Source organism: Lepidochelys kempii, chromosome 10 (assembly GCF_965140285.1).
Source record: "Lepidochelys kempii isolate rLepKem1 chromosome 10, rLepKem1.hap1, whole genome shotgun sequence".
NCBI lineage: Eukaryota > Metazoa > Chordata > Testudines > Cheloniidae > Lepidochelys > Lepidochelys kempii.
In genome coordinates this window covers 57,244,887-57,272,503 of record NC_136389.1, presented here as the reverse complement: position 1 = coordinate 57,272,503, position 27,617 = coordinate 57,244,887, and the positions used below count along the sequence as shown (strand labels likewise).

General features: G+C 38.5%; 1 protein-coding gene across 3 annotated transcripts in view; it reads right to left on the bottom strand.

The window, feature by feature from the left end:
• Positions 1-27,617, bottom strand: part of THSD4 (thrombospondin type 1 domain containing 4) — a 621,627-nt gene that overhangs the window by 89,103 nt on the left and 504,907 nt on the right. The gene's annotated exons all lie outside the window — the stretch shown is intronic.

The following is a 27,617-nucleotide window of genomic DNA, read 5'->3' as shown; positions in this document are numbered from 1 at the left end:
ACTGGTAAAGCCCAGGGTGACTTTCCCTGGAATCTGAATTCCTCTGTTCTCCGAGAGAACAAATGCAGCAAAACCAGAAGCCAGCACTTCATACATTACTCCAATAACATGCCTCACCCCTGCTGCAGAGGGACTACCTCTCAAGGCGGGAGGACAATTTGATCCCTATGTTTGTTTCTTCCTTAGCCTTTCCACTGAGAGTGATAACTAAAAAGCCAGTTAATGTCATTTCAAATGCTCTTTATAATGTCTGGACAGCTACCCACTAAGAACTGGACTGGCATGACCACCTCATTTCATTCATGCAATTTTACGGCAGCAGATTCTCCTACTGATTTTGGGTAACGACCAATTTGAGGTGGATATTAGAACCGGTGACACAGAATTGAAAGTCACTACATTCCAGGATGACTCTATGAAACTCCTAAGCTAGACACCCCCTTAAATGAAAGGGGCTATCTTTTGATGAAATCACTTTCTCATAAAGGATATTGCTTTATCTTCTTTCGCCAATGAGTAATGATGCAGGCAATTAGAAAAAAAATATCCTAACAGTTGCTCATTATGCTGTATACAATATTATTTAACCATTAAGAAGAGCTAAGTAAAACATTTGGTACATTTTTAAATTGCATGCTTCAACTTACAGGGTCCTAATAACTTCTGAATTCATTTCAATTAAGCTTTTTATTAGATAAGGAATTAAAATGCAATACAAGGGCAATTTATTGGGCACTTCTTCAAGCAGGAATGTTTTCTAATTAGATGATCAAGAGCAATAATTTTGCATTTTCTTGTGCAGTGAATCTACTAAACTCTGCAAAAAGTTAAAAGTGAATGGAAATTGCTGTGTTCTTAACTGATGGTGACAGACGTTTATAGAAGCCGATTTCCCTCTTTCTTTCGTTATCATCAGGCCTGTCTTTTCCCACTACAGTATATCATTTTATCTCTATCTTTACAGGACACCATGTGTCCTTTTTGAAGTACGTGTTTTTATTCAAAATGTTCATCAATAAAGCTGTCACCAAAAAGGCAGGAAAGTAGGCACCAGGTCAATATAGGATCGCAAAGTGATAAATCAAAGAGACCTCTGCTTCTCATTAGGAAGAATAAGACAGAGAGTGAGTGGCATGAAATGCTTTCCCTCCAGTTTGCCCAGAGAATCTGCTTTAGCAGGTTCAACCCTTCCCTGGTAAAGCAATCCGGAAGGGACTATACATGGGATTTATGTCCTGCCATTTGGGGTATATTTTACGGGTGTTTCAAAGCAAGGGCACATATATATCATAGACTGATACAGTTCCCAATGAATAAGGTACAGGGTTTTTTTAACAATATGTGACCAACAATGTTTGCACCAGTTTGAAAGACAGAAACTTTAATATTCAGAGTCACTTTGAATGGGACTTCACCACTACTCAAAAAATTAATTGCATTGGTAGCTAGACAATTATGCTAAAGAAAATTAATCTTAAATCCAGAATCCATATTATAGAGTAGTCAAGTAAGAGGCAACAATTTCTATGAATCATTCTGAACTTGCCAGACTTCTCTACAAGTAAAATTGATGGTTTAAATCAATAGACTGCTAATTTTACAAATGTCTCCTCTACTGTCTTGAATAATCCAACATGAAATGTTCCATTTTATCAAATTAAAATGAAGGCATTTTTTCTTTTTTCTTTAAATCCTGTCTTGTTTATGTTCTGGATTTTGTACTACTTGTTGGCTACCTTTTTACAGATTCATTTTTGATAATGTTAGACTCATGACTTTGTTGCTGTTAAAAATGGATGATGAATTTTACTGATTTTCCTTATAGGATATTAATGGTAAAGAAGACCACTGCTTAACACAGACTGTTCCCATCACTTATTATAATTTTCATACAGTATTATTCAGTCAACGTCTTTAGTTCAATACTTTGTATTGTAGACTTGAAAAAACAATTACCTACCTGTAAATGTTGTTCTTTGAAATGTGATGCAGACTTGTATTCTATATGGGTGTGCATGCTCCACACACCAGAGCTGGAGAACTTCATCTAGCAGTACCCATAAGGGCAGTGCTCATGCCTAGTGGCTGTAGCCCCTCCCCATGCTGTATAAGGGCAGCACCATCCTGGCCCCCTCAGTTCCTTCACATTGTCAGAGGTGCAGACTCCAATGCAATGGGGACAGAGGGCAGGTCATGGACTACACATCTGCATCACATCTCAAAGAGCAAGTTATAGGTAGTAACCATTTCTCTTCCTCATCTAACCATGCAGCATCCATGCTGTGATATGCAGGGAGCAGAGTGCTGGGTCTAAATGTGACCCTGATGCTGAGTCAGGAGACTGGGGTGAAGAGGAAGGGATATGGGAGGTCTGACTGATACTGTGAAGAGCTTGGAAAATCAACATTGTCGCAACCACACTGGAGCAATGAGAATGAGCTTGGTATGGTCCAACTGCAGTTTAAGAATGAACTGCAGGATTATCAGAATTGGAGGAAAGGCACACAGGAGTGCTGATTCCCAGCTGAGGTGAAAAGTGTTGGTCAAGGAGCCTGGACTGAGATCCCCTCGAGAGCAGAACAGACAGCATTTCTGGCTTTCTCTCGTGGCAAACAAGTCAATTTTTGGGATGCCCAAAACTACAAAGATGGACCACAGGACGCTGGCTTCAGAGACCAATCGTAATTGAAAAAGAAAGTCCTGCTGAGGTGATCCACCTGGTGATTGTGGACCACAGGCAAGTGAATGTCCCTGGGGGAAATGTTTTCCCTAATGCAAAACTGTCTGAATTTGACTGCCTTCTGACAAAGCATGTTGGAGTGTGATTCCCCCTGCCTATACAGATAATACATCATGGTGGGTATTGCTGGTGGGTATGAGAACCACTGTGATCTTAAAAGGTGTGACAAGCCTTGTAGATAACACAAAACTCCAGGACATGAACATGTAGAGAAGTTTCCTGTTCCAACCACAGGCCTTGAGCCTTCAGTGAATTGAGGCAAAGTTCTCTGGCTCTGGTGCACCAGGCATCTACATAGAGTACAGAGAATCATAGGACTGGAAGGGACCTCAAGAGGTCATCTAGTCTAGTCCCCTGCACTCATGGCAGGACTAAGTATTATGTAAACCATTCCTGACAGGTATTTGTCTAACCTGCTCTTAAAAATCTCCAATGATGGCGATTCCACAACCTCCCTGGGCAGTTTATTTCAGTGCTTAACCACCCTGACAGTTAGGAAGTTTTTCCTAATGTCCAACCTAAACCTCCTTTCCTGCAATTTAAGCCCATTGCTTCTTGTCCTACCCTCAGAGGTTAAGAAGAACAATTATTCTCCCCCTCCTTGTAAGAACCTTTTATGTACTTGAAAACTGTTATGTCCCCTCTCAGTCTTCTCTTCTCCAGACTAAACAAACCCAATTTTTTTAATCTTCTCTCATAGGTCATGTTTTATAGACCTTTAATAATTTTTGTTGCTCTTCTCTGACCTTTCTACAATTTGTCCACATCTTTCCTGAAATGTGGCGCCCAGAACTGGACACAGTACTCCAGTTGAGGTCTAATCAGTGCAGAGTGGAGCAGAAGAATTCCTTCTCGTGTCTTGCTTACAACATTCCTGCTAATACATCCCAGAATGATGTATTTACCATGGCTGCATTTACTTTAAGAAAAAATATTGTTTGTGTGTAACAGTCAGAAATGGTGACATTAAAAATAATATTTAAAAAATATAGGTCGGGATTACCCCCTTCCATGGAAATACTTGCAGCATGAGGCTGGCCAAGGGTTTGGGAGTGCGGGAGTGGAATCTTGATTCCTCCTTCTGTGCTGCTTCTGTCCTCCTTCCCCTTCTGGCTGCCATTGCCCAGCTCTCCTGCAGCTGCTCAATAACAGGGGGATGCTGAGTGAGTACAAGTAGCTCAGGGCTGTGTTATCTCCAGCCAGATTTTCATGGGGAAGCCTGGGGATTCCATAGGAGATGGTGTTACACAATATGTCCTTTCTCGACCTTCCTGTATCACAGTTCTGTTCCCCAAATACTGCAGAGCCTCAACTCCCCAGTGGAGGGGATTTTCTGGGGCCCCAGAAAGTGGGGACAGTCCCCAAATGGTGCATGCACATGGAGGACACCTCGCCTGCACAGAGGGAATACACCAGGCCACATTTTCCATACCTGTATCAGTAATACCAGGTTAGAGTGCTAAAAGTGCAAGAGCCTTGAAAAGTTAATTTACTTTTCACTGTTTACCCTGTTTGCTTACTTTTTGCAATTCACTCTGCAGAGGTGATGAAAACAGTCAATTTTATTTTGGTTTCTAAACAGTTTCATTTTCTGAATCTTATGCATTCAGCAAATGCTAAATGCTTTGGATGCAGTCCCTTCAGAGCAAATATTTATAAAGCATAAACTGTCATAAAAACATATCTATTAATACTAGTTTTGTAATACCTCCTCCTTCACTTCCACCCCCTCCATTTAACCTGAATTTTGGCCCTAAACTGCTTTGCAATGACTGTTTAAATTTCTGAGATCCTCTAAGGACATGGAAGTTTTCTGTGCATCTTAAACATCTTTTTTGTGTGACTGTATAACAAAAAGGCTAAAACATAATTCCTAATAGGCTGGTTACTACTAAAAAAATGTTATGCTTTATTTATCAGCAAATTCTGGAAATGAATGATCAGTCTAGTCTTGATTCTGTTTCAGAACCAAATTACGTGCAGAGATGTTTCAGTGATTGCAACATTGTGTTCACAGAAGAGAGAAATTATAATCAACTGTTCCAATCATTCACTGTCGAGAAGAGACATACAGTCTTGTAATTTTTTATTTCAGATTCATAAAATGCCATTGCTAAGCAATAAACAAGTTCAAACTACCCTGCTAACAGAGATCTAAAATCCTATGAGAAAAAAACACAAATGTTATTGTTACTGACAATTCCTTTTATAACTGTCTGCAGATTCAGTAGGTATAGTTTAGCAATTAATAGACATCACAGTGCATTTCAAGCCTATATTTTGCATTTGTCCTAGTCATGGTTCCTCCCCCACTCTGAACGCTAGGGTACAGATGTGGGGACCTGCATGAAAACCTCCTAAGCTTATCTTTACCAGCTTAGGTCAAAACTTCCCCAAGGTACAAAATATTCCACCCTTTGTCCTTGGATTGGCCGCTACCACCACCAAACAAATACTGGTTACTGGGGAAGAGCTGTTTGGAAATGTCTTTCCCCCCAAATACTTTCCAAAATCTCCCAACCCTTGCACCCCACTTCCTGGGAAAGGTTTGGTAAAAATCCTCACCAATTTGCATAGGTGACCACAGACCCAAACCCTTGGATCTGAGAACAATGAAAAAGCATTCAGTTTTCTTACAAGAAGACTTTTAATAGAAATAGAAGTAAATAGAAGTAAAGAAATCCCCTCTGTAAAATCAGGATGGTAGATACCTTACAGGGTAATTAGATTCAAAACATAGAGAATCCCTCTAGGCAAAACCTTAAGTTACAAAAAAGATACACAGACAGAAATAGTTATTCTATTCAGCACAATTCTTTTCTCAGCCATTTAAAGAAATCATAATCTAACGCATACCTAGCTAGATTACTTACTAAAAGTTCTAAGACTCCATTCCTGTTCTATCCCCGACAAAAGCAGCATATAGACAGACAGAGAGCCTTTGTTTCTCTCCTTCCTCCCAGCTTTTGGAAGTATCTTGTCTCCTCATTGGTCATTTTGGTCAGGTGCCAGCGAGGTTACCTTTAGCTTCTTAACCCTTTACAGGTGAGAGGAGTTTTCCTCTGGCCAGGAGGGATTTTAAAGGGGTTTACCCTTCCCTTTATATTTATGACAGTCCTTTTGTCTGCATAATTTAAGGTTTCACTGCTAGATCACATTCAAGTGCTGCACCTTTCTGCTGACTTTCGTACTTTCTCCAGCCTTGCTATTTTGTCTGGAAATTTCATAGAATAAATATAAAAATGGCTATACTGGATCAGACCAGTGGTTAATCTTGCCCAGTTTCCTGTCTTCCGGAAGTGGCCAGTATCAGATACTTCAGAGGGAATGAGCAGAACAGGGCAATTATTCAGTGATCCATCTCCGAGATCCAGTCCTCACTTCAGGCAGTCAGAGGTTTAGGACATCCAGAACATGGGTTTGCATCCCTGACCATTTTGGCTAGTAGCCATTGATGGACCTATCCTCCAGGAACTTATCTAATTCTTCTTTGAACTCAGTTATACTTTTGGCCTTCACATTATCCCGGCAACAAGTTCCACAGGGTGACTGTCTGTTGTGTGAAGAAGTACTTCCTTGTTTGTTTGCAACTCATTGCTTGTTAATTTCATTGTGGGATTCCCAGTTCTTGTGTTAAGAGAAGAGATAAACAACACTTTCCTATTCACTTTCTCTACACTATTCATGATTTTATAGCCCTCTGTCATATTCCTCCTTAGCCATTCCTTTTCTAAACTAAACTGACCTAGCTTTTCAATCTCTCCTCTTATGGAAGCAGCTCCATATCCCTAATCATTTTTGCTTCTGTTCTCTGTACCTTTTCCAATTCTGATATATCTTTCCTGAGATGGGGTGACCAGAAGTGTATGCAGTGTTCAAGTTATGGGCATACCTTGGATGTATATAGTGGCATTATGATATTTTCTGTCTTGCTGTCTATCTCTTTCCTAATGGTTCTTAACATTGTCAGCTTTTTGATTGCCACTGCACATTAAGCAGATGTTTTCAGATAACTATCAATGATACTCTAAGATAATTTTCTTGAGTGTTAACAACTAATTTAGACCCCATCATTTTATACGTATAATTAGGATTTTTACATTAATTTGCACTTATCAACATTAAATTTCATCTGCCATTTTGTTGTCCCGTAGCTGTTCCCTAGTTGCTAATCTCAGAACAACTGAAATTCCCATTCCAGAATTTAGTGTTTCACATTGGGTATCTTTTTTAGATCCTCTATTATTGGAGGTCATAATGTTGGCAGGTACAGCTTGTTCTCTGGTATCTCAAATACTTGATGGCATCAAGAATCTAGAATCCAACTCTGAGAAGATATTACAATATTGCCAGGAGTATTTTGGGGGTGAATCTGCATCTACATTTCATAAAATTTCAGTGTCATGATTTCTTACACACATACTCAGGACTCATTTTGTTTTGCCTGGCTAGGAGAATCAAGAATGTAGAGGAACATTACATACCTGATTTACATTTAAATTATATCATGGGTTGGGGCTGTTTTTTTTTAATTTTAGAAGTATGTATTGCTGAGTGCCAATTCTAAATTAGGCTACACTTTCACTGTTGTTATTATTTATGTCTATTATGGTGCTGACCAAAGTTCCTTAGGCCTCACTAGGCTATATTAGGTTCTGTTCACAGACATAAGAGGATGAAGTCCTGCCTCCAAAGATTTAGTTCTAGGATAAACAGATTAATGTATGTAAAGACTCCACATAAGGCACTATTAAGAGTTAAAAGAAGCATTTACATAGTTTATTATTGCTTTCTTTCAGCTACCTTTATTTTTTATTATCACAATTTTCTGATTTTCCAAAGAGAGAGAAGCACGGTCTAAGGTCTAAGCATGACAAGCCCTGTGTTCTAAGACCAGCTCTGACAGTAATTCCCAGTGTGGCTTTGGTAAAGTTACTTTAATATCTCTGCCTTAGTTTCCCTGTCTACAAAAGAGATATTATTTACCTACTTAATTGTGGTATCATAACAATCAATTAATGATTATAAAGTAAAGAGTGTGTGGCTGGGTCAAGGACCCAGCCTGCATGGTTTTTTGTATCTTTCAGAAAGAATCACCATTCACCTTGGAATATTTATTGTAGTGCTGCCCTGCAATCCACCATTCCAATGATCTAACTTCCTCTTTAGTCAACTACACATTCCATTATTTCCTACTTTCTTGACACCAGAAGCCACGTCAATGCAACCACAGTAGCAAAGCAGAGGAGAATATTAACTACAGATGCAGACCAAGAAACCACAAGAGCACTGAGGAACAAAAATTGATGTATCATGTGGCCATGTAATCTACCCAGACACGGGCACTGTGGAGGGATTCAGAGAACTGGCAGGGTTGCATAAGATCCATTTTAAAAACTGTAAATACCATTGTTATTCATTTTGAGCTCTTTTTAAAATATAATGGTCAGCCAGCTATAAAACAAAACCAGAAATATAGCTAGTCCTGAATCCATATTTGGGCTCTGATTTTTAAAATAGAGGGTCCATAAAACTTACTGTATGTTGCAAACAAAAAGGAAAATTAAGGCAGTATTTTTGACTTTCAGGAATTCTTCTAAAACCAAGAATATGACCTCTTTATGGACCTAATCTTATTTTTTATTTTCCTAAAAACATTACTAGGACCTATACATGGGAAATCTCTTAAGTACAGGCTTAACTATAAGCATGTGGTTAAGTTCCATTGACTTCAGTGCTTTTAGCCACTTGCTAGTCTGCTGTCCTGAACTCGCCTGCATTCCTGATCAAAGCTTAGGGTGATCACAGACATTATAATCTTATTCTCCATAAAACATGCTTTGATTTTAATTTGTATTCTTGTTGCATAATACGGCAATCCATGTAAGTACAAAATATGCAACAGATACACCAAAAAAGCCCAAACACAATACCTGTGAATTGCAAAGATTATGTTGTACACCTGAATAATGGGAAACAGCCACTTATTTACCACTTCCTGCATCCCAAGCCCTCTCAATAGTTGCTACAGTGAGAAGGTGGGAGAAGGGAGATAAAGAAGCCACTACAGCAAGGAACGGGAGGTAAAACTGACTTCAATAATAAGTGCAAATGAGAAAATGTCCCCTCATGGGGAAGTATAATTATAATCCTCAATTGAGGTTTACTATACCATCCTACAGAATTCTATATAGAGATCATTTTTCTGTTAAATACTATGTGATGGTCCAAAAATATATAGAAAGGAGAACATTTTCTATTCAATTGTATAGGAATTTCCATAAAGGTAGGAGATTAGGAAGCACCAAGTGAAATCATGGTTTCACTGACAATCAATACTCCCATTGACTTAAATGGAGCCAGAATTTTACCTATCATCCTGAAAACACTGGGGAAAAGGGAACACAACGGGTGACACAGAAGCTGGGAGAGAGAAAACAGCAAGGGGGAGAGGAAGGGAAAAGGTAGCATTAGAGAGAGCAGGAAAGAAGGGGAAGACCATGTATATCATACAGAAAATACAATAGATATATTCAGAATTATGAGCCTGCAATTCTGTTTTAGGCACAAGTTGCTCTTGTGGTTTAGGATGTCACAACAATCAATCAACAGAACCACCGCCCCAAAACTCAGAGTTGCCTGTTATTCTATAGCCAATTTGTAGGAGTCTTTTCACATGCCTAGACGAGCATCTTTAATTTTCTGCTGTAGGGAATGCAGGACATAATGAAGGTTAACATTTTAAGCAATGGAGAGCCAGATTCACAGCTGATGTAAAACAACATAGTCCCAACTACTTCAATGGAGTTGCACCAATTTATACCCATTGAAGAAATGACCTTGAATTGAGGTTATTTTCCTACTGTAAAATAGGGAAATATTCCTTCATCGTGAACACCTGCAAATCCAGCACTTAGAAGAAGTGACCAGTATTCAGATCTGGACACTAGCAGTCTCTGATGGGGATTACTTTTCAGTGTAGCATGCGATGTTTTATCTACACAACTCCCATTAAACCTGTAAGATATTCAACGGTCATCTTATTTATAAAACCCCAGATTCATAACAGAAAGATGAAACAGGAAGATTTTTTTTAAAAAAAAAGCATTTCTAGCCATGTAAAAATTAATAATTACAAACTGTTTTGAATTTCAGAAGGTATTTATCAATAATGTATCTAATTTTGGATACCAAAAAAGTGGTGAAATTGCAGATTGGCATAATTCAATAAAAATAATACAATGGTCAAAACTGATATCATTTGCTTTTCTTCAGTGTATCATATAACTCTGTTTATCTGAAGTATATTAAGAACAGCAAACACATTTGGGTAGAGTGAGATTTGGATAATTAAGGAGAATGACTGGGCACCGTGACAGAGACTCAAGTTGGGTGAGGTAATATCTTTCATTGGATCAACTTCTGTTGGTGAAAGAGAGAAGCTTTCGAGCTACACAGAGCTCTTCTTCATATTCTTTATACAATTTGGATAAACCTTCAGATAAAATTGGGCCGAATTTTACAATGGGAGTTGTACTCAATGTATTTGAGTTTTACATATGGAGAGTATGGAAGTCACTCACAGAACCAATGAAAGAACTTAACTGTGTAATTTTCCAAATTGTACCTCTATTCTTAAAATCTTTGTATGCTGTTTGCTAACTTGGGGCCTGATCCTAAGCCCAATGAATTTGATGGAAAAACTCCAACTGACTTAAGTGGACTTTGGATCAGGCCCTAAGTTGCCAAAGCCTTGCCAATGGTGGAATGTCACCACATGTTTGAAATGCTCGACCACATATTAGTGTCCACAGTGCAAATGTAACTCTCTAACCTAGTCATATAATTGATTCAGTGTAAACTATACAGGATATTACATAGATCATTTAGATTTGAAATGGCAACATAGCTTTTATATGCAGCTTTCCACACAAAAGCCCAAAGTCAGTATTTGGTTTGTTTTGTCATTGAACACTTCCAATTCAGAAAGGTTTCATGGTATCTTTCCATGTTAGCAGAAAGTCTAGCAGCAGGAAGTACTAGGGTGAAAACAAAAAGAGAATTTTTATGTGTGCACATTGTAGGCAGCTCTTATATGGCCTCCTGACAATGAGTCCCTTTTGTCATAGATTATTTGTCCATATTATTTAACTCCTCAGTCTTTCCATTCCACAATTTATAGTCTCAGACCGTCTGGAGGCAATACCTTAATTGCTTTGCTAATTTTATCTAAATGTTGAATTATAAAGTGATTTGCTAAATCTATCCTGACCCCATATAGGGAATTAACTAATTTCTGGAAAATAAAAAAAATATAAAATATAAAAAAGTCAATTTTTAGTGTGGCCAAAGGTTAACAGTGGGATGGCCAAAGGTTCCCAAAGGACTGATGGATATAGTATAGTTTATTTGTTTATGAAAGATGGGGTTTAAATGTATTTATTTTATTTAGATAAGTGGAGACTTGAGAAGACTGAAGAACTTCAGAGGGACCTAACATTGCTATGCAAATGGACACAGTGAGAGCAGCGGAAATTCACCATTGACAAATGCAAGGTAATACATATGAGAAAGAATAATTTGAACTGCTCAAATACATTGCTAGTTTCTACATGAATTGTAACCACGCACCAGTGGTTACCTATCAGTTAGTGGTTGGCATAAGTCCTAAATTTTATCTTATCTAAAGTAACTGTGAAAATTCTCACTATCCATATAAATGTTATATCTTTTTTTATTAAGGTCTTGGCCTCAGTTGTATCATGTGTCATAGTTGTATTCCACTGTCATATCCTCTTTTATTCATCTCACATCTAAACTAAGCCAATACATCTCTCTTCATATGGAAATCTCTCCATACCTTATTAATGTAAGAAAATGAAGCTTGTTTGCACAGAGTTCTCCAACAACCCGAGGAAGACAGAAGATCCTTGTTGGAGATTCAACACTGAGAAGAATTGAAGGAAGATTTTGCAAGGGACAGGCAAACAACAGGACATAGTTGCCTTCATGGAGCCAAGACATGAGACATTACTCTAAGTCTGAAGTCGATGGGCAAGGATCCATTGGTGATGATTCATAACAGTGTCAATGACACTGCATCACAGGATATCTCACAGACAGTAGAACTCAGATGCATGCTGAAGAAGAAGAAGAATGTCCAAGTGATCTTCTCTGAAATCTTTCCTTTCCCACAAGCAAAGGAAAACAGAAGGCAGAAGATTCTGTATGTGACTTGCTGGCTAGGTAGGTGGGGTAGAGTGAAGGGTTTTGGTTTTGTGGAACATTGGTCTACCTTCTGCGTGGAGAGGGGCTGTATAGTTTGGATGACCTCCACCACAGTAGAATGGTGACGAATCTCCTCTGAGACAGATTGATTAGAGTAGTCAGGAGGGGGTTAAACTAACAGCAAAAAGAGAAGGTAAAAAGAAGGAAGATATGAGCACTTAGCACAAAATTGAGATATTAAGAACAAAATTAATCAAGGAACCAAAGAATGTGAGGGGAAGAAGTTCTTGAATTGCTATACATAAAATGTTAGGAGCCTGGATAACAAACAACAGGAATTAAATTGCTCATTTATGAGCATAACTCCTACCTAGTGTCTACTTCAGACCACCAAATCACACTGGGTAACAGGATGACTGCCTCCTTATGCACCTATTTGCAATGTGTGGAGCAGGGAGGAAGCTGCGTGATCATGGGGGACTTCAATTTGATGACACATGCTGGAAGTCCCATGCTGCCAGTACTAAGTCATCCTTGGAATTTCTAAGCATTATAAATGACAAACTGCTAAGTCAAAAATTATTGCAGCCAATATAGAGGAATTCTTTATTAGACCTTGTTCTAACAAATCACAAAGAACTCAAAATGTAACCATAAATAGGGAGTCTTCATCGAGTAGGTGTGTTTCTTGGCCCTACACTATTTAACATTTTTATCAGTGACCAGGAAGAAAACCTAAAATCATCACTGATAAAGTTTTCAGATAACACACACATTGGGGGAGTGGTAAAAAAACTAAAAGGAAAGGTTACTGGTTCAGAGTGATTGGATCTGTTGGTAAACTGGGTGCAAGCAAACAATATGCATTTTTAAATGGCTAAATGTAAATGTATACATCTAGGAACAAAGAACGTTGGCCATGCTTATAGAATGGGGGACTCTGTCCTGGGGAGCACTGACTCTGAAAAAAGACTTGGGGGTCATGGTGGATAATCAGCTGAACATGAGCACCCAGTGCAACACTGTGGACAAAAGAACCAATGCAATCCTGTGATGCATAAACAGGGGAATCTCAAGCAGAAGCAGAGAGGATATTTTACCTCTGAATTTGGCACCACTAGGACTACTGTTGGATTACTTTCTGGTACCCACAATTCAAGAAGGATGTTATTAAATTGCAGAATGATTAAAGGATTAGAAAACGTGCTTTATAGCAATAGATTCAAGGAACTTGATCAATTTAGCTTAAGAAGGCAAAGGTTAAAGTCTGTCTTGATTATAGTGTGAGAGTATCTAGGGAACAAATATTTAATAATGGATTCTTCAGTATACCAGAGAAAGGTATAACATGAGCTGATGTCTGGAAGTTGAAGGTAGACAAATTCAGACTGGAAAGAAAGCATACATCTTTAACTACTGTAATTACCTATTGGAACAACGTACCAAGGGTTGTGGTGGATCCTCCATCACTGGCAATTTTTAAATTGATTGGGTGTTTTTCCAAAAAATCAGCTCTGGAAATTATTTTGGGAAAGTTCTATGGTCTGTGTTATACAGGAGGTCAGACGAGATGATCACAATCATCCCTTCTGGCCTTGGAATCTATCAATTTTTATCACTCATCACTAGACTCCTGTTTTTGCAATATCTTTATCCAATGGGATAACCAGAACTAACCACAGCATTCCAGGTGAGGGCATGTCATTGATTTTTATAATAGCAGCATAATATTTTCCTTATTATTTTCCATCACATTCTTTATACACACTTACACTTTGATTTTTTGATTGCCAGTGCATGTAGAGCAGAGATTATCACTGAGCTGTCTGCAGTGATGCCCAGATTTGTTTTGTTTTGTTTGTTTGTTGGTTTGTTTTCCCCTACTCTAGTCAATCTGTCCCAGAGGAGATTTGTCACCATTCTACTGTGGTGGAGGCCATCCAAACTATACAGCCCCTCTCCACACAGAAGGTAGACCAATGTTCCACAAAACCCAAACCCTTCACTCTACTCCATCTACCTAGCCAGCAAGTCACATACAGAATCTTCTGCCTTCTGTTTTCCTTTGCTTGTGGGACAGGAAAGATTTCAGAGAAGATCACTTGAAAATTCTTCTTCTCCTTCAGCATGCTTCTGAGTTCTACTGTCTATGAGATATCCTGTGATACAGTGTCATTGACACTGATATGAATCATCACCAGTGGATCCTTGCCCATCGACTTCAGACGACTGTCCAATCTTAGAGTAATGTCTCATGTCTTGCCTCCACGAAGGCAACTATATCCTGTTGTTTGCCTGTCCCTTGCAAAATCTTCCTTCGATTCTTCTCAGTATTGAATCTCCAACAAGGATCTTCCGTCTTCCTTGGGTTGTTGGAGAACTCTGTGCAAACAAGCTTCATTTTCTTACATTAATAGGGTTTGGAGAGATTTCCATATGAAGAGAGATTTATTGGCTTAGTTTAGATGTGAGATGAATAAAAGAGGATATGACAGTGGAATACAGCCATGACACATGATACAACTGAGGCCGAGAGCTTAATGAAAAAAGATATAACATTTATATGGATAGTGAGAATTTTCACAGTTACTTTAGATAAGATAAAATTTAGGACTTATGCCAACCACTAACTGATAGGTAATGGGAAAAAGTTTCTCCTTTGGTCAGGTTATTTCATAATTGCTACCTCAAAGTTTCTTGTACATTCTTCTGAAGTGGTTAAAGACAGGATGCTGGAGTAGATGGATCAATTATCTGCTCCATCATGACAAACCTATGTTCCTACTATAAACTTTGTCTTAGTATAGAAACTTACAGGGGAAAAAAGGCTTAGAGCCATTCTTTTAAAGTAGCTTCAATCTCATCACCATTTATAAATGCCTCAAATTAGTTGCATATACAGTTTTTGAGCACTAATATTTGGGTGTACAAATTATACATTTATACATTGAAGACAAATGTGTTCTTGATTTGTGCTTCTAGTGCACAAAAGATAGGGTTTAGCCATGTAAATTCTATGCAGTGATAATGATCAAAACTGTGTGCACAAGTAATTGCGCACAGAATGTTGCATGTTTCAAAATTCTGTCTCCCAAAATCCCTTCATGCAGCTTGGCTTTGTTATACCCCATTAGTGGTTTTCATATTCCCACCCAAAATGTGCACTTCATCTGGCTGCCAGGAAGTAAGGAAACAGGGACTCTCTCTCCTCTCACATCAGTTTTACAGCAGCGTAGCTCCACTGATTTCAGTGTGGGTGAAAGGACAATTACATTCACAGTATTGTATGGAGTACTAAACCCCCATCACGTTTCCTAAGTCTAGTGTAAAATAGTCTTGTGGATGTTCTCACAAATGCATCTGGTTCATTTCCTGGGAGGACCTGGAACAAATAATTCCATCTGAGAAAGATTCGTCTTGAGTGAGTTGACCAGAACTATCCAAGAGATGTTCAATTGCTTCTCTAATTTGTCTGTGAAGGAGGATGACTTAGTTTTAACCTTTTCTGTATACTTAAGGGATGGGAAATTTAAAGCATTTGTACTGTATTTCTTGGCTTGTATGGTCTCCAATGAAAAATGACTAGCTATATATTGACAGACCACATGCTGAGACTAGTTAGGGTTTTTATACACGTATTATTCATTACACAACAGCCCAAGCGAGGTGGATAGCTTAGAGCTATATAATTTTGAATACTGCATGTAAAAGGATAAATCCAACTACTACAGTATTTTTTTCATTACAGAAATGTTTCATTCTTCACTTGTTCTCCATTCCAATAAAAGCTGACAACTCAGAAATAAATTTTGGGTTTTCGCTTAAAACAACATTAATTTATTAAGGATCCTCCCTAGCATTTGGCTGCCAGCAAAGAAAAATAATATATACTCTAGTGAAAGGCTGTCTCCATTTATATAAGAACACTTTGCAAGGAGAATTCCTAGCAGTGTAAGCTGGGTGGTCAAAAATAGTTGGAAACTTATCACGTAGACTCATTTATGATATCTGTTTTCTGATACATTATTTTTCCCTTAGCAGTCTCAAGGGAACATATCCTGCAAATGTTATCATTTGTCATTGCTGTACACCCTGCACACTGAAAGTTAAGAAGATCCACTGTGAATGAAAATGATTTGTTTTTTCATTTGAATGAAGTTATCAAATTATTTGAACTGGAGAACTCCTGTAACTATAATCAAAGTATAGCCTGAGACTCATTAACTGGAAAATGTGGAAATATCTTGCTAATATTTTCACTAACTTTTTGTTCCAGAAAATGGAGGAAGTAACCATGGGGGTGGGCACTTTATACTTGATTCTGACCAAGAGAGAAGAATTTGTAGTGAATCTGAAGGTGAAAGGCAATTAGGGTGACAGTGATCGTGAAATGACAGATTTCATGATTCTAGGGAAAGGAAGGAGTGAGAGCAGTAGAATAAGGATAATGTAATTGAAAAAAGCAGACAGACTCAAAGAACGGGCAGGTAAGGTCCCATGGAAAGAAAATTTTAGGGAAAAAGGAGTTCAGGAGAGCTGACAGTTCCTCAAAGAGACAATATAAAAGGCACAACTGCAAACTATTCTGATCCAAAGGAAAAAGAGGAAGAATAGTAAAAGGCCAATATGGCTCCATCGGGAGCTCTTAATGACCTGAAAATTAAAATGGAATCCTACAAAAAGTGGAAACATGGTCAAATTGATAAGGAGGAGTACAAAAAGAACAGCACAAATACATAGGGATAAAATCAGAAAGGCTAAGGCACAAAATGAGTTACACTCAGCAAGGGACATAAAAGGCAATAAGAAGAGATTCTTTAAATACATTAGGAGCAAGAGAAAGATGAAGGAAAGTGCAGGCCCTCTACTTAGTAGGGAAGGAGAGCTAGTAACTGATGAAATCAAGAAAGCTGAGGTGCTTAATGAAAATTTTCTTCAGTCTTCACTAAAAAGATATTTAGCACAATATTGACAACCAGGGAGAAGGAACGCAAGCCAAAATAGGGAAAGAACAGATTACAGATTATTTAGATAAATTAGATGTATTCAAATCAGCAGGATCTGATGAAACTCATCCTATGGCACTTAAGGAACTAGCCAAAGCAATCACTGAGCCATTAGTAAATATCTTTGAAAACACTTCTAGGATGGAAGAAATCCCAGAAGACTGGAAAAGGGCAAACATAGTACCTATCTTTAAAAAAAGGAACAAGGAGGACACAGGGAATTATAGAGCAGTCAGCCTAACTTCAATACCTGGAAAAATACTGGAGCAAATTATTAAAAAATCAATTTGTAAGCACTAGGAGGATAATAGGGTTATAAGGAATAGTCAGCATGGATTTGTCAAAAACAAATCATGGCAAATCAACTTAATTTCCTTCTTTGATAGGATTACTGACCTAGTGGTTAGGGAAGAAGCAGTAGATATGATATACCTCGATTTTACTAAGGCTTTTGACACAGTTCTGCATGACATTCTCATAAGCAAACTAGGGAAATGCGGTCTAAATTAAATTACTATAAGGTGAGTGCACAACTGGTTGAAAGTCTGCACTCAAAGAGTACTTATCTGCAGATGACACCAAGCAGGGAGGGGTTGCAAGCACTTTGGAGAACAGGTTTAAAATTCAAAATGATCTTGACAAATTGAAGAACTGATCTGAATTCAACAAGATGAAATTCAATAAAGACAAGTACAAAGTACCTCACTTAGGAAGGAAAAATCAAATACACAACTACAAAATAACCATCCAGGTGGTAGTACTGCTGAAAAGGATCTGGGGGGTTATAGTGGACCACAAACCTAATATGAGTCATCACTGTGATGCAGCTGCAAAAAGGCTAATATGATTCTGGGGTGTATTAACAGAAGTGTTGTACATAAGACATGGGAGGTGATTGTCCTGTTCTGTTTGGCACTGGTGAGGCCCCAGGTGGAGTACTGTGTCCAATTCTGGGCACCACAATTTAGGAAGGATTTGGACAAATTGGAAAGAGTCCACAGGAAAGCAACAAAAAGGATATAAGGTTTAGAAAACCTGACCTATGAAAAAGGTTGAAAAAATTGGGAATGCTTAGTCCTGAGAAAAGGCAACTAAGGGGCAACCAATATGTTAAGGGATGTTATAAAGAGGACGGTGATCAATTGTTCTCCATGTCCACTGAAGGCAGAACAAGAAGTAATGGCTTAATCTTCAGCAAGGGACATTTACTTTAGATATTAGGAAAAACATTCTAACCATAAAGATGGTGAAGCTCTGGAATAGACTTCCAAGGGAGGTTGTAGAGTCCTCATCATTGGAAGCTTTTCAAAACAAGTTGGAAAAATACCTGTCAGAGATGGTCTAGGTTTACTTGGTCCTGCAATAGCTCAAGGGAGCTAGACTTGATGATGTCCTACGTTTCTATAATTCTAATGTTAATGTCTTGTGTGGGTCCAGTCCAAGGGCAAGAGTTTGTACATCAGCAGTATTACATGAAAAGAAAACTATGCAAATGCAAAGGCATCACTGAATTGAGTTTACCACACCGCAAAATTACATTCTATCACTGTGCCTCATTACTAGTTTCACCAAAGTAAATTAAACTAATGGACCAAATTCTTCCCTGGTCAAACTCCATTAGAGTTCCATGGAAGTCAACAGACATGAGTCTGGCCCAATATCATTATGACATAAAAGCTACCTTATTAATGGCAACCACTGTTTGCAGCATAGACAAGGCATCAGGGATCAGACTCTAAATAGCTAACAAAAGTATTATTTACATTTGAGCATAACTGGGACAAATTAGCTCCCAGCTGCTTTGCATTCAGGATTTAAAGTTTTATAAAACTGATTTGTGGCAAGGATGATACAAAAGATATGGCTCAATACCAACAAAGCTAATATGATTTCCTAAGGAGTGTTTTTTTCGAAACAAAGTACATATTATGCAAATAGTTCTAAATACATCCCAGTCTTGATCTTCAGAAACTCTCTCTTTTTCAGGCCTGTGCCCTTCTTGCTTTTCATTTGAACAGAGATTGCCACATTTCTTACATGTTGATGTTTCAATTCCCTACATCACCTGATAGACTGTAGTTATAAATGCAGTCGCTGTCAAATTCCTGCATACCAAAACCATGACAACATAGCTCATCTAGCACAGTGTGTCTTCTTTTTTCACAACAGACAACAGCATGCTAACAAGGGAAATAATGTCTGTCATCAGTCATGTGTTATATTTCTGTTCATACTAATGTCTCCAGAAAGCTGTTGAGAGCACATTTTCACTCCATGCATCTGAAGAAGTGGTTTTTTACCCACGAAAGCTTATGCCCAAATAAATCTGTTAGTCTTTTAGGTGCCACCGGACTCCTTGTTGTTTTTGTGTAAACAGACTAAGACGGCTACCCGCTGATACATTTTTAGTTGGTTTTTTATATATATGTAATTCCTTCACAATTATTTCTTTAAATTTTCTTGGTGAATGTATCTTTTGGCTTGGACAGTCACTTTTGAACACAGGGAAATGATGGATTTAGGTCTTCATTAAAGTCAATACTGAGGGAGAAAATATCTTCAGGGCAATACTGTTCCAAACTGATTAGCTTCATGTTTATTTAAACTAAAAAAAAGACTGATACAGTAGGTTTTAATAAGGAAAGGACTGTTCCCTTCAATAAATGCCTGTAAATTTACAGCTAGAGACAGTCAAGCTTTGAAAGGATAAGAATTAATATAAAGGAATTACAGGTAACATATATAAATGGTTACATACGGTAGCGTAAATAAAATTTAAATTTAAATAAGGCAAAAATAAGCTGGAAAACATTTTTGGCTTCCAAATGAAAGAGGACAAATATAATGAGATAATTATGTACATCATTAAGATTAATGAAGATTAATGATTAATCTTCATTTCTATACAAATTGTTATGTAAATTCTGTTCTGTCCCTACCAGACTGCAGTCCATCAAATTATTGCCACACAACCAGTGGCAGAGAAACTGCTGCAGTGAACAGGAACTGCTAAAATACAGAGATAGATCCTCAACTCATGGAAAGGGGATGTTTCTCCATTACAGGAAATGGAGATATACATTGGCTGAGGATCTGGACTATAAATTGGTATTTTCCCAAAATACAGAATTGTTCATAGAAAACTACAAATGTTACAAAAAACCTCAGTAAAATGAATAATATTAAGTTCCTTTCTAGTCATCTTGAGTGGAGGCAGCAGGTGGGGGGCAGGGAATGTATTTCTGGCATTTTAGTACTTCATATAGATGTTGAATTAGATGGATGAAGAGATAGAGCTTGTGGGATTCCACAGGTGTGACCATAGATGTGACAGAGTTTTATGGGACTGCAGTGAGATGTCTGCAATTGCTTTTCTCTTACCAGTCTTTCCTACATAAGTCAAAACCCAGGGGTTCCTCAGCAGGGTCAACAACAAACTGTTTGTTTTGAATGGTTGAAACACTCCATGTGGCTCTCCATAGAGCCTCCGCGTCAAAGTTGAGTGTAAGGGTCTTGATGTGGTTCCATAGAAGATTGTGGCATTTTAATTGTATCTTGGTGGGTTCTGCAGGTCATTGTGCAATGTTTGCATTGTGTTTGCATTGACATGGGTGAGAAAGCGAGATGTTTGGGCAGCTCTTTTAATCTGTGGAGGCTAGATATACTATAGGACTGAGAGCCACTTGATTGGTATCAAGTTGTTTAGTGTGTCTGCTGTGAGACCACACTGGCGCACAGTATTCAGCCATAGTATACCAAGGCAATTGTTGCAGTTCACAGGGTCCATGGACTGGAGCCCCGCGATGTTCCAGCCAATGACAGTATATTTCATGTAGTCTCTTTCAAAGAGTGCAAAACCACAAATCTATGCCTTCAGCCTTCATGCACCTTTGAGAAATTCTGCCACTGGATATCATAGCAATGATAAGCAGATCTGGCAAAAAGCACTTTTTCAAATATAGCTAAAACTACAGCAGGTTGTCATTCTATTGAACCACATCTGAAACTCTGTCCACTTTCTTAAACAAAGAATCAATAAATTACTGCTTATTTAAATGTTTACTATGGGTTTTTTCATCCAGTGTGATTTATTCTAAGTTGACAACAGAGATTGTGTTAGTGAGAAAAACAGAAACAACAGGTAGAGAAAAAGTAGGCATAAGAGAAAAAAAACCTAAACTATAAATGAGTTTCAAGGATCTATAGAAATATACAGATAAATTTGTAGTTTAAAAAGTAATTGGCACTATTTTGACTTTCAATAACTGAAATGTACAAGTTTCAGAGTAACAGCCGTGTTAGTCTGTATTCGCAAAAAGAAAAGGAGTACTTGTGGCACCTTAGAGACTAACCAATTTATTTGAGCATAAGCTTATGGTTAGTCTCTAAGGTGCCACAAGTACTCCTTTTCTTTTTTTGAAATGTACAAATCTCTACTATCACTTCAAATGTAATTTTGTTATTTGTCCTTTACAGTTACAGCTAGTAAAATAAGAAATTCTTGTCTCTGTGCCTTGAAAATAATTTATATAAAAATCTGATGAGTTTAATCTTCCTCCACTTTAATGGGATTTCTCCCATACCAATATTTCTTCATAATTATCAAGAAGGATTAGCTGTAGGCTTAGGGCCTCTTTAAATCAAAACAAATGTGGAGTAATCCTCAGCCTCTTGTCAGCAGATGAGCCAATATGACTCATTTGACTTTGATTAAGAAGAGCATTCAATTTTTATCATCTTCCCTTTTGCCTTACACAGTGTATAAAAGTGCATGCTCAAATGGGTGAACACTGTCCACACTTAAGACTAAATAAAGAGATGATCCTTTTACTAATAGTGTCTCTAGATGGCACAAGTTATTAGCTGGGTACAGAACCTTTAACCTCTAAATCACCAGTCTGAATCTGACCCAAGGCAGAAATGGTAGCAATTTAATGTGGCCGGTGCAAAATTACAGAAATGGTGGTTTTAGTTCAATTCTTTGTGTGCAAGTATTAACATCACCATGACTGGCATCAATGATAGCAATTTCAGTTCAAAGATAAAGGACTGAGAGTCAGAGACAAAAGCCTTCCCAAATCCTTCCACAGCAAGAACCTCCTCATCTGGAGATCATCTCTCATACTGAGGCAGATGAGCAGGGCCGTGTGGGAAAGCCTGCAGTGTTCAACGCCCGTGCTACACCAGTTCTGTGCATAAACAGAGGATTTCCATATGGCACTATGCATGAGCCCTAAAAGCCTGAGCTTGATGACACAATTTTGTTATGACATTAAATGACATCCGGGGATGGAATACCAGTCTAACATACAGGACCAGATTCTTTAATCCTATGTGGTGCAAAGTGAACTTAAAGCCGCTGGAAATTGCTCCTGGAGAATTTCCCTTCCATATAGGGGAGTCTCTGCCAGTGCAGAACCTGACTCCACCACCTCCTGAACAGTATAACAGGATTTCACCCACCAAATCCAATCCATGGTCATTTTGTGCCTCAGAATGCTCTGACATTGATGTTGAATGATTAAACTTGGTGAGCACCAATGAGAAGGCCACTCTGCTATTTCAATATGAATATTAGAGCTAAACTTGTCAAAAAGCAGGGAGCAGATGAGAAAGTAAATTGAAACAATATTTTTCAAACTTGGCATTTTGTGGCCAACCAGCCAACTACCAGGTTATTTCTGGCTTTTAGTTGTTTAATTTCAACTGTTAAATTGGAAGCATATTTCCAATTTACACATTTTTACTGAATTGTGAAAAACAGAAATGGCCCAGCTGCTGGCAAAGACCCAAGGAAAACAAGTACTGAGGAGAAGGACGCCCCAGAAAGTCAAGCATATAACCCTAAAACAAATATTAGGATCCTCCAGGGTCCTAGAGCATGTGATATTTAAATAGTTTACATGCTGGTGTAGTGTGAGAGCTGGTAGTTGCCAAAGTTAGCAGAGGGTTATTAGCTACATGTAGTTTAAAAAGTAATTGAATCAGAGACATATGCATGTAGCTGCGATACACAATCGCCTCTACAGATTCAGATTGATGGAGGGATTGATTAATATAGTCAGACTAGCCAAGAAGATAAAGGTCTTTGGCAGAACTGACCACTTGCTGTACAAACACTAATAAAAACCCATTCTACAGGTGTGTAATATTTGGTAGCTCAACCTAGTGACATTTAAAAACACCAATACATGTTACAATGTATCCTTAGCAATCTGAGGAGTAAATTGGAAGAGTAAGTGAATTTGCATGTGGTGTTTCTTTCTCCCACCATTCACTCTTGCTTTCCAATCCCCATTTTCTTTTTTAAAACTTTTTTTTTCCTTTATTCACTTTATGCTGGTTTCTGTTGTTAAGTGCCAAAAATAAATAAATAAATAAAAAATCTAAACTACAACACAATCCCTGCCAAACTCATCCAAAGAAACCAAAACCAGCTGATCTAACAACAGTAATTTTCTCACTCAAGCCAACAAAATCATAGCACACATCTGCACTAAACGCCTCCTCTGCTTAAAAAAAAAAAAAAAAATAAGAGTCATGGACTGGTATTTCACATAGCTGTCATATAAATATCGTGCTGGCTGAACAAAATACATAATGGCTTTGAGTGGCATATCAGATGTAGCCAAAAAAGCAGCAGCAGATCTCTAAAACTCACAATTGTTTTCCAGCGAATCATTAAATGGAGGTTTTTTTCTTTCAAGGGAAAAATACAGGACTTTGTTCAAATACATCAGGCACATGCTTGCTCTCATTCCTCTTCCAATTGTGTAAAGTGAACAGAAAGGCTTAAGATTTCAAACACCTTTCTCTACTTAGTAACATGTCAGGACAGGAGTTGTTGAGACAACTCATCTACCTTGGCTCACCCCAGTGTTAATCACTCCATCATGTTGACTAATACCATCATTACTTGACATGGAGCACAGGGAGAAACTCAATACCCTGCCTAGCAAATAACCTTCTAAGTTAGGGAAGAAGTTCAATGTTCAGATTAATAATTTAGAATGGTTTCCTACCTTAGTTGGGGGGGTGACAATAGGACTTCACCACGTTGTGCACAGAAAAACAGAGGAACTCATTTCTGTATTAGACCTCCTTCCACAGGTCTAACATCACCCAGGCCAAGTATCTTTGTGTGGTCCCTTGGGTTGTGTGTGTGTGTCTGTGTAGGGATGATAGGCATTAACATCTCAATGGCAAAACACACTGCTGCCTTCTGAGAACTCTTCAAAAATTCCCACTGTTACCCTGGCCGACAACAGGGGCAGAGGTGTTGAAACAACGTCATGTGCTCCTGCATGCTCAACCTTTTTAAAAAAAATATTTATTTAATTACACACACACACACTATAGTCTGTAATCCATTCATACCCGAAAGCTATAGACTTTGGTTAAAAACCTGTAATGGCTGCCCCCAATCTCTTTATTCCCCCTTTTCCAAAATAAATAAGAAGAATTGCCACCTCCAGGATAAGAAGGCAGAGGAACTGCAAATCAGTGCAATTGCTGGTTGCAATTTCAGTCTTACTACGCTGGAACTCCCTGCGCTGTGATATGTCTTCATGGACAAAGGAACAGTCGATTTAAATTCTCTATCTCACACTGGTTTCAGATTACTGTTGGTCAGTGTAAAAATAGAGTGAATGATAGGCTAAAAGATATCCTCTGTCACTGGCCATGAGAAAACCCTTAATATTTGTGTCATATTTATGTGCCAGGTTTCAGAGTAACAGCCGTGTTAGTCTGTATTTGCAAAAAGAATGTGCATAACTGGCAACCTCAGTACTTTAGGTTTCTTTCAGCATATAAAAGAAAGAGTTAAAAAAAGTAAAGAAAAAGGAAGCTTGAAGGACACAGCTAATACAGATATGTTCTGACCATCACAATTCTAATAAAGATAAGATAACATCTCCGTATGCTGAATCCACAACAATTTCCCATTAGAAATGACAGGCTGAAATATTATTCATAGTGTTAACAGGATACATATGTGATCTTTATTTAATGAATCTGCATCTCAGTGCTTTCAAAGACCATGTATGTGTACTTATTGTCCTGGAATCTGATTTCATAGAAGGGACTATTGGCAATTGTTTGTTTTCCAAACTGAATAGCATCCTCATAAAACAAAACAAACAAACAAACAAACCCTTTCTAATTACTCAAAAAAAAAATCTGTGAGTTGACAACATATTGTGTAAGCAGAATATTAAAGAAAACGTTTTTTCAAAGCAGACCAATTTACCAGATTTTTCATGTGATGCTGATGTGCATAGGAAAAGTCTGATTAGTTACAAAATTTCATGCATATTCTTTAACATCTATTGTCCTAACAAATTATACACATTTTAAATAATGATTCTGATGGACAGCAGAATTAACCACTGATTTTAATGGAAGCAGGATCAGGCCCTGGAGAAATGCACTAGTGATGAAACTTTTAAAAAATCAAATTATCATTTGAAATGACATTTTTCCTTATATCAGACTGGCATGTTTTTTCGAATATTCATGAAAATATTGGGTGTCAAGCAAAAATCGTTAGGTTGGTGCAGCTTTGCTCAGTCACTTTTTGTACCTAAGATTTTGCTATAACAACCAACAAACACTTTAGGGTTTTAGGGCTTGATCTTGCAAGAGGTTGAGCTCCCTAAATCCCACTAAAGTCAAGGGGAGTTAAGGACCTGCAGCATTTTGCAGGGATGCTCAGCACCTTCCAGGATCAAGCCCTAAGTATTAGCCCTGATGTAAATGCTTTTAACAATAGTTCAATATGCTAGTAAACTCCAGGATGCTTGATTTTGGGTGAAATTTAGAGAGATCCTGAATTCATTGCCCTTTTGTCTGTTGAACAAAAGCTATGCTACTAACAAAGTGAAAAAAAAATCAATTCACTTCCAGACATTATTTCAGTTTGAACTATTAGAAACACATGGTTTATATCAGAGATGGGCCTGAACCAAAACCCAAGATCTATAGTCCCCTGAACTTTGGGGAAGTTCAAGTATGGGGCTAGACTCTGTGGCTTGATCCCATATCTGCTTCAAAAGTGTTTACAGTGAACAGGGTGAGGCTCAAAACAGATCACACATTCCAAGTTGTAAAACAACCTAGTGAGCAGTAAATATTAAGACTCCCTCTTTGCTGGGTTCCAACTTTTTGTTTAAATCTATGCCTGTTAACTTTATCCAAGAAAATCTACCTTTGAGAAATGTGATTCTCTCAGGTTACAGTGTCAGATACCTTAAGGCATCAGCCTCACCAGATTCTCAACCAATGCACAACACCCAAATTGATGCTCTCTTTTAAGAAGTTTCCAAGCAGTCACACTGTTTACTTAAGGGTTTGAACCATTGAAATAATTTTCTGTTTTTATTGTTACAATAACACTGCCTTGTGCTTGCTGTTATGGTCATTTAACCATCTGTTACGTAAAGAAAAATGACAGAGACACAAACGCCACCCTCCTGAGCCCTGGTCTACACTAGGACTTTAGGTCGAATTTAGCAGCGTTAACTCGATGTAAACCTGCACCCGTCCACACGATGAAGCCCTTTATTTCGACTTAAAGGGCTCTTAAAATCGATTTCCTTACTCCACCCCTGCCAAGTGGATTAGCGCTTAAATCGGCCTTGCTGGGTCGAATTTGGGGTACTGTGGACACAATTCGACAGTATTGGCCTCCAGGAACTATCCCAGAGTGCTCCATTGTGACTGCTCTGGACAGCACTCTCAACTCAGATGCACGATTGTTTGCCACTGCTCTGACGCAGGGAGGGGCGACTGACGACACGGCTTACAGGGTTAGCTTACAGGGAGCTAAAATCAACAAAGGGGGTGGCTTTACATCAAGGAGTATTTCAGGCAGGACTTCACGGAGGGTTCCAATAAGAAATGGTGCGCCTAAGTTATTGTTCTTATTGGAACAAGGAAGTTAGTCTTGCCTCTGATTGATACATGGCTAGATTTACCTCACTGCACCTTCTCTGTGAGTGACTGCAGTGTGACCTAGAGGAATGAGTCTCCTAGACGGGGTGGGGGGGCGTTGCAAATGAGTACAAAACAAATCTGGTCTATTTCTTGTTTTAATACACTCCATCTATCTTTTACATCTTTGGCTGGCAGCAGACGGTGCAGAAGGACTGCATGCCATCCACATCTCATGGCTGCTCGGCAGAAGATGGTACAATAGGACTGCTAGCCATCCTCATCTCTTGCCTGCCAGGCTGAAGATGATGCAATAGGACTGCTAGCAATCCATATCACCTGCCTGCTCACCATAAGATGATTCAATAGGACTGACTGCAGGACTAAAGAGAATGACTTGATCAAGTCACTCCAAATTTAGTCCCTGCGCCCATGTCTGCCCAGGCGCTCCTGATTGACCTCACACAGGCTACCAGGAGCACCTCGGACATGACGATGACAGCTACCAGTCGTACTGTACCATCTGCTGCCACAAGGCAATGGGTTGCTGCTGCTGTGTAGCAATGCAGTACCACGTCTGCCAGCACCCAGGAGACATACGGTGACGGTTACCTGAGCGGGCTCCATGCTTGCCATGGTATGGCGTCTGCACAGGTAACTCAGGAAAAAAGGCGCGAAATGATTGTCTGCCCTTGCTTTCACGGAGGGAG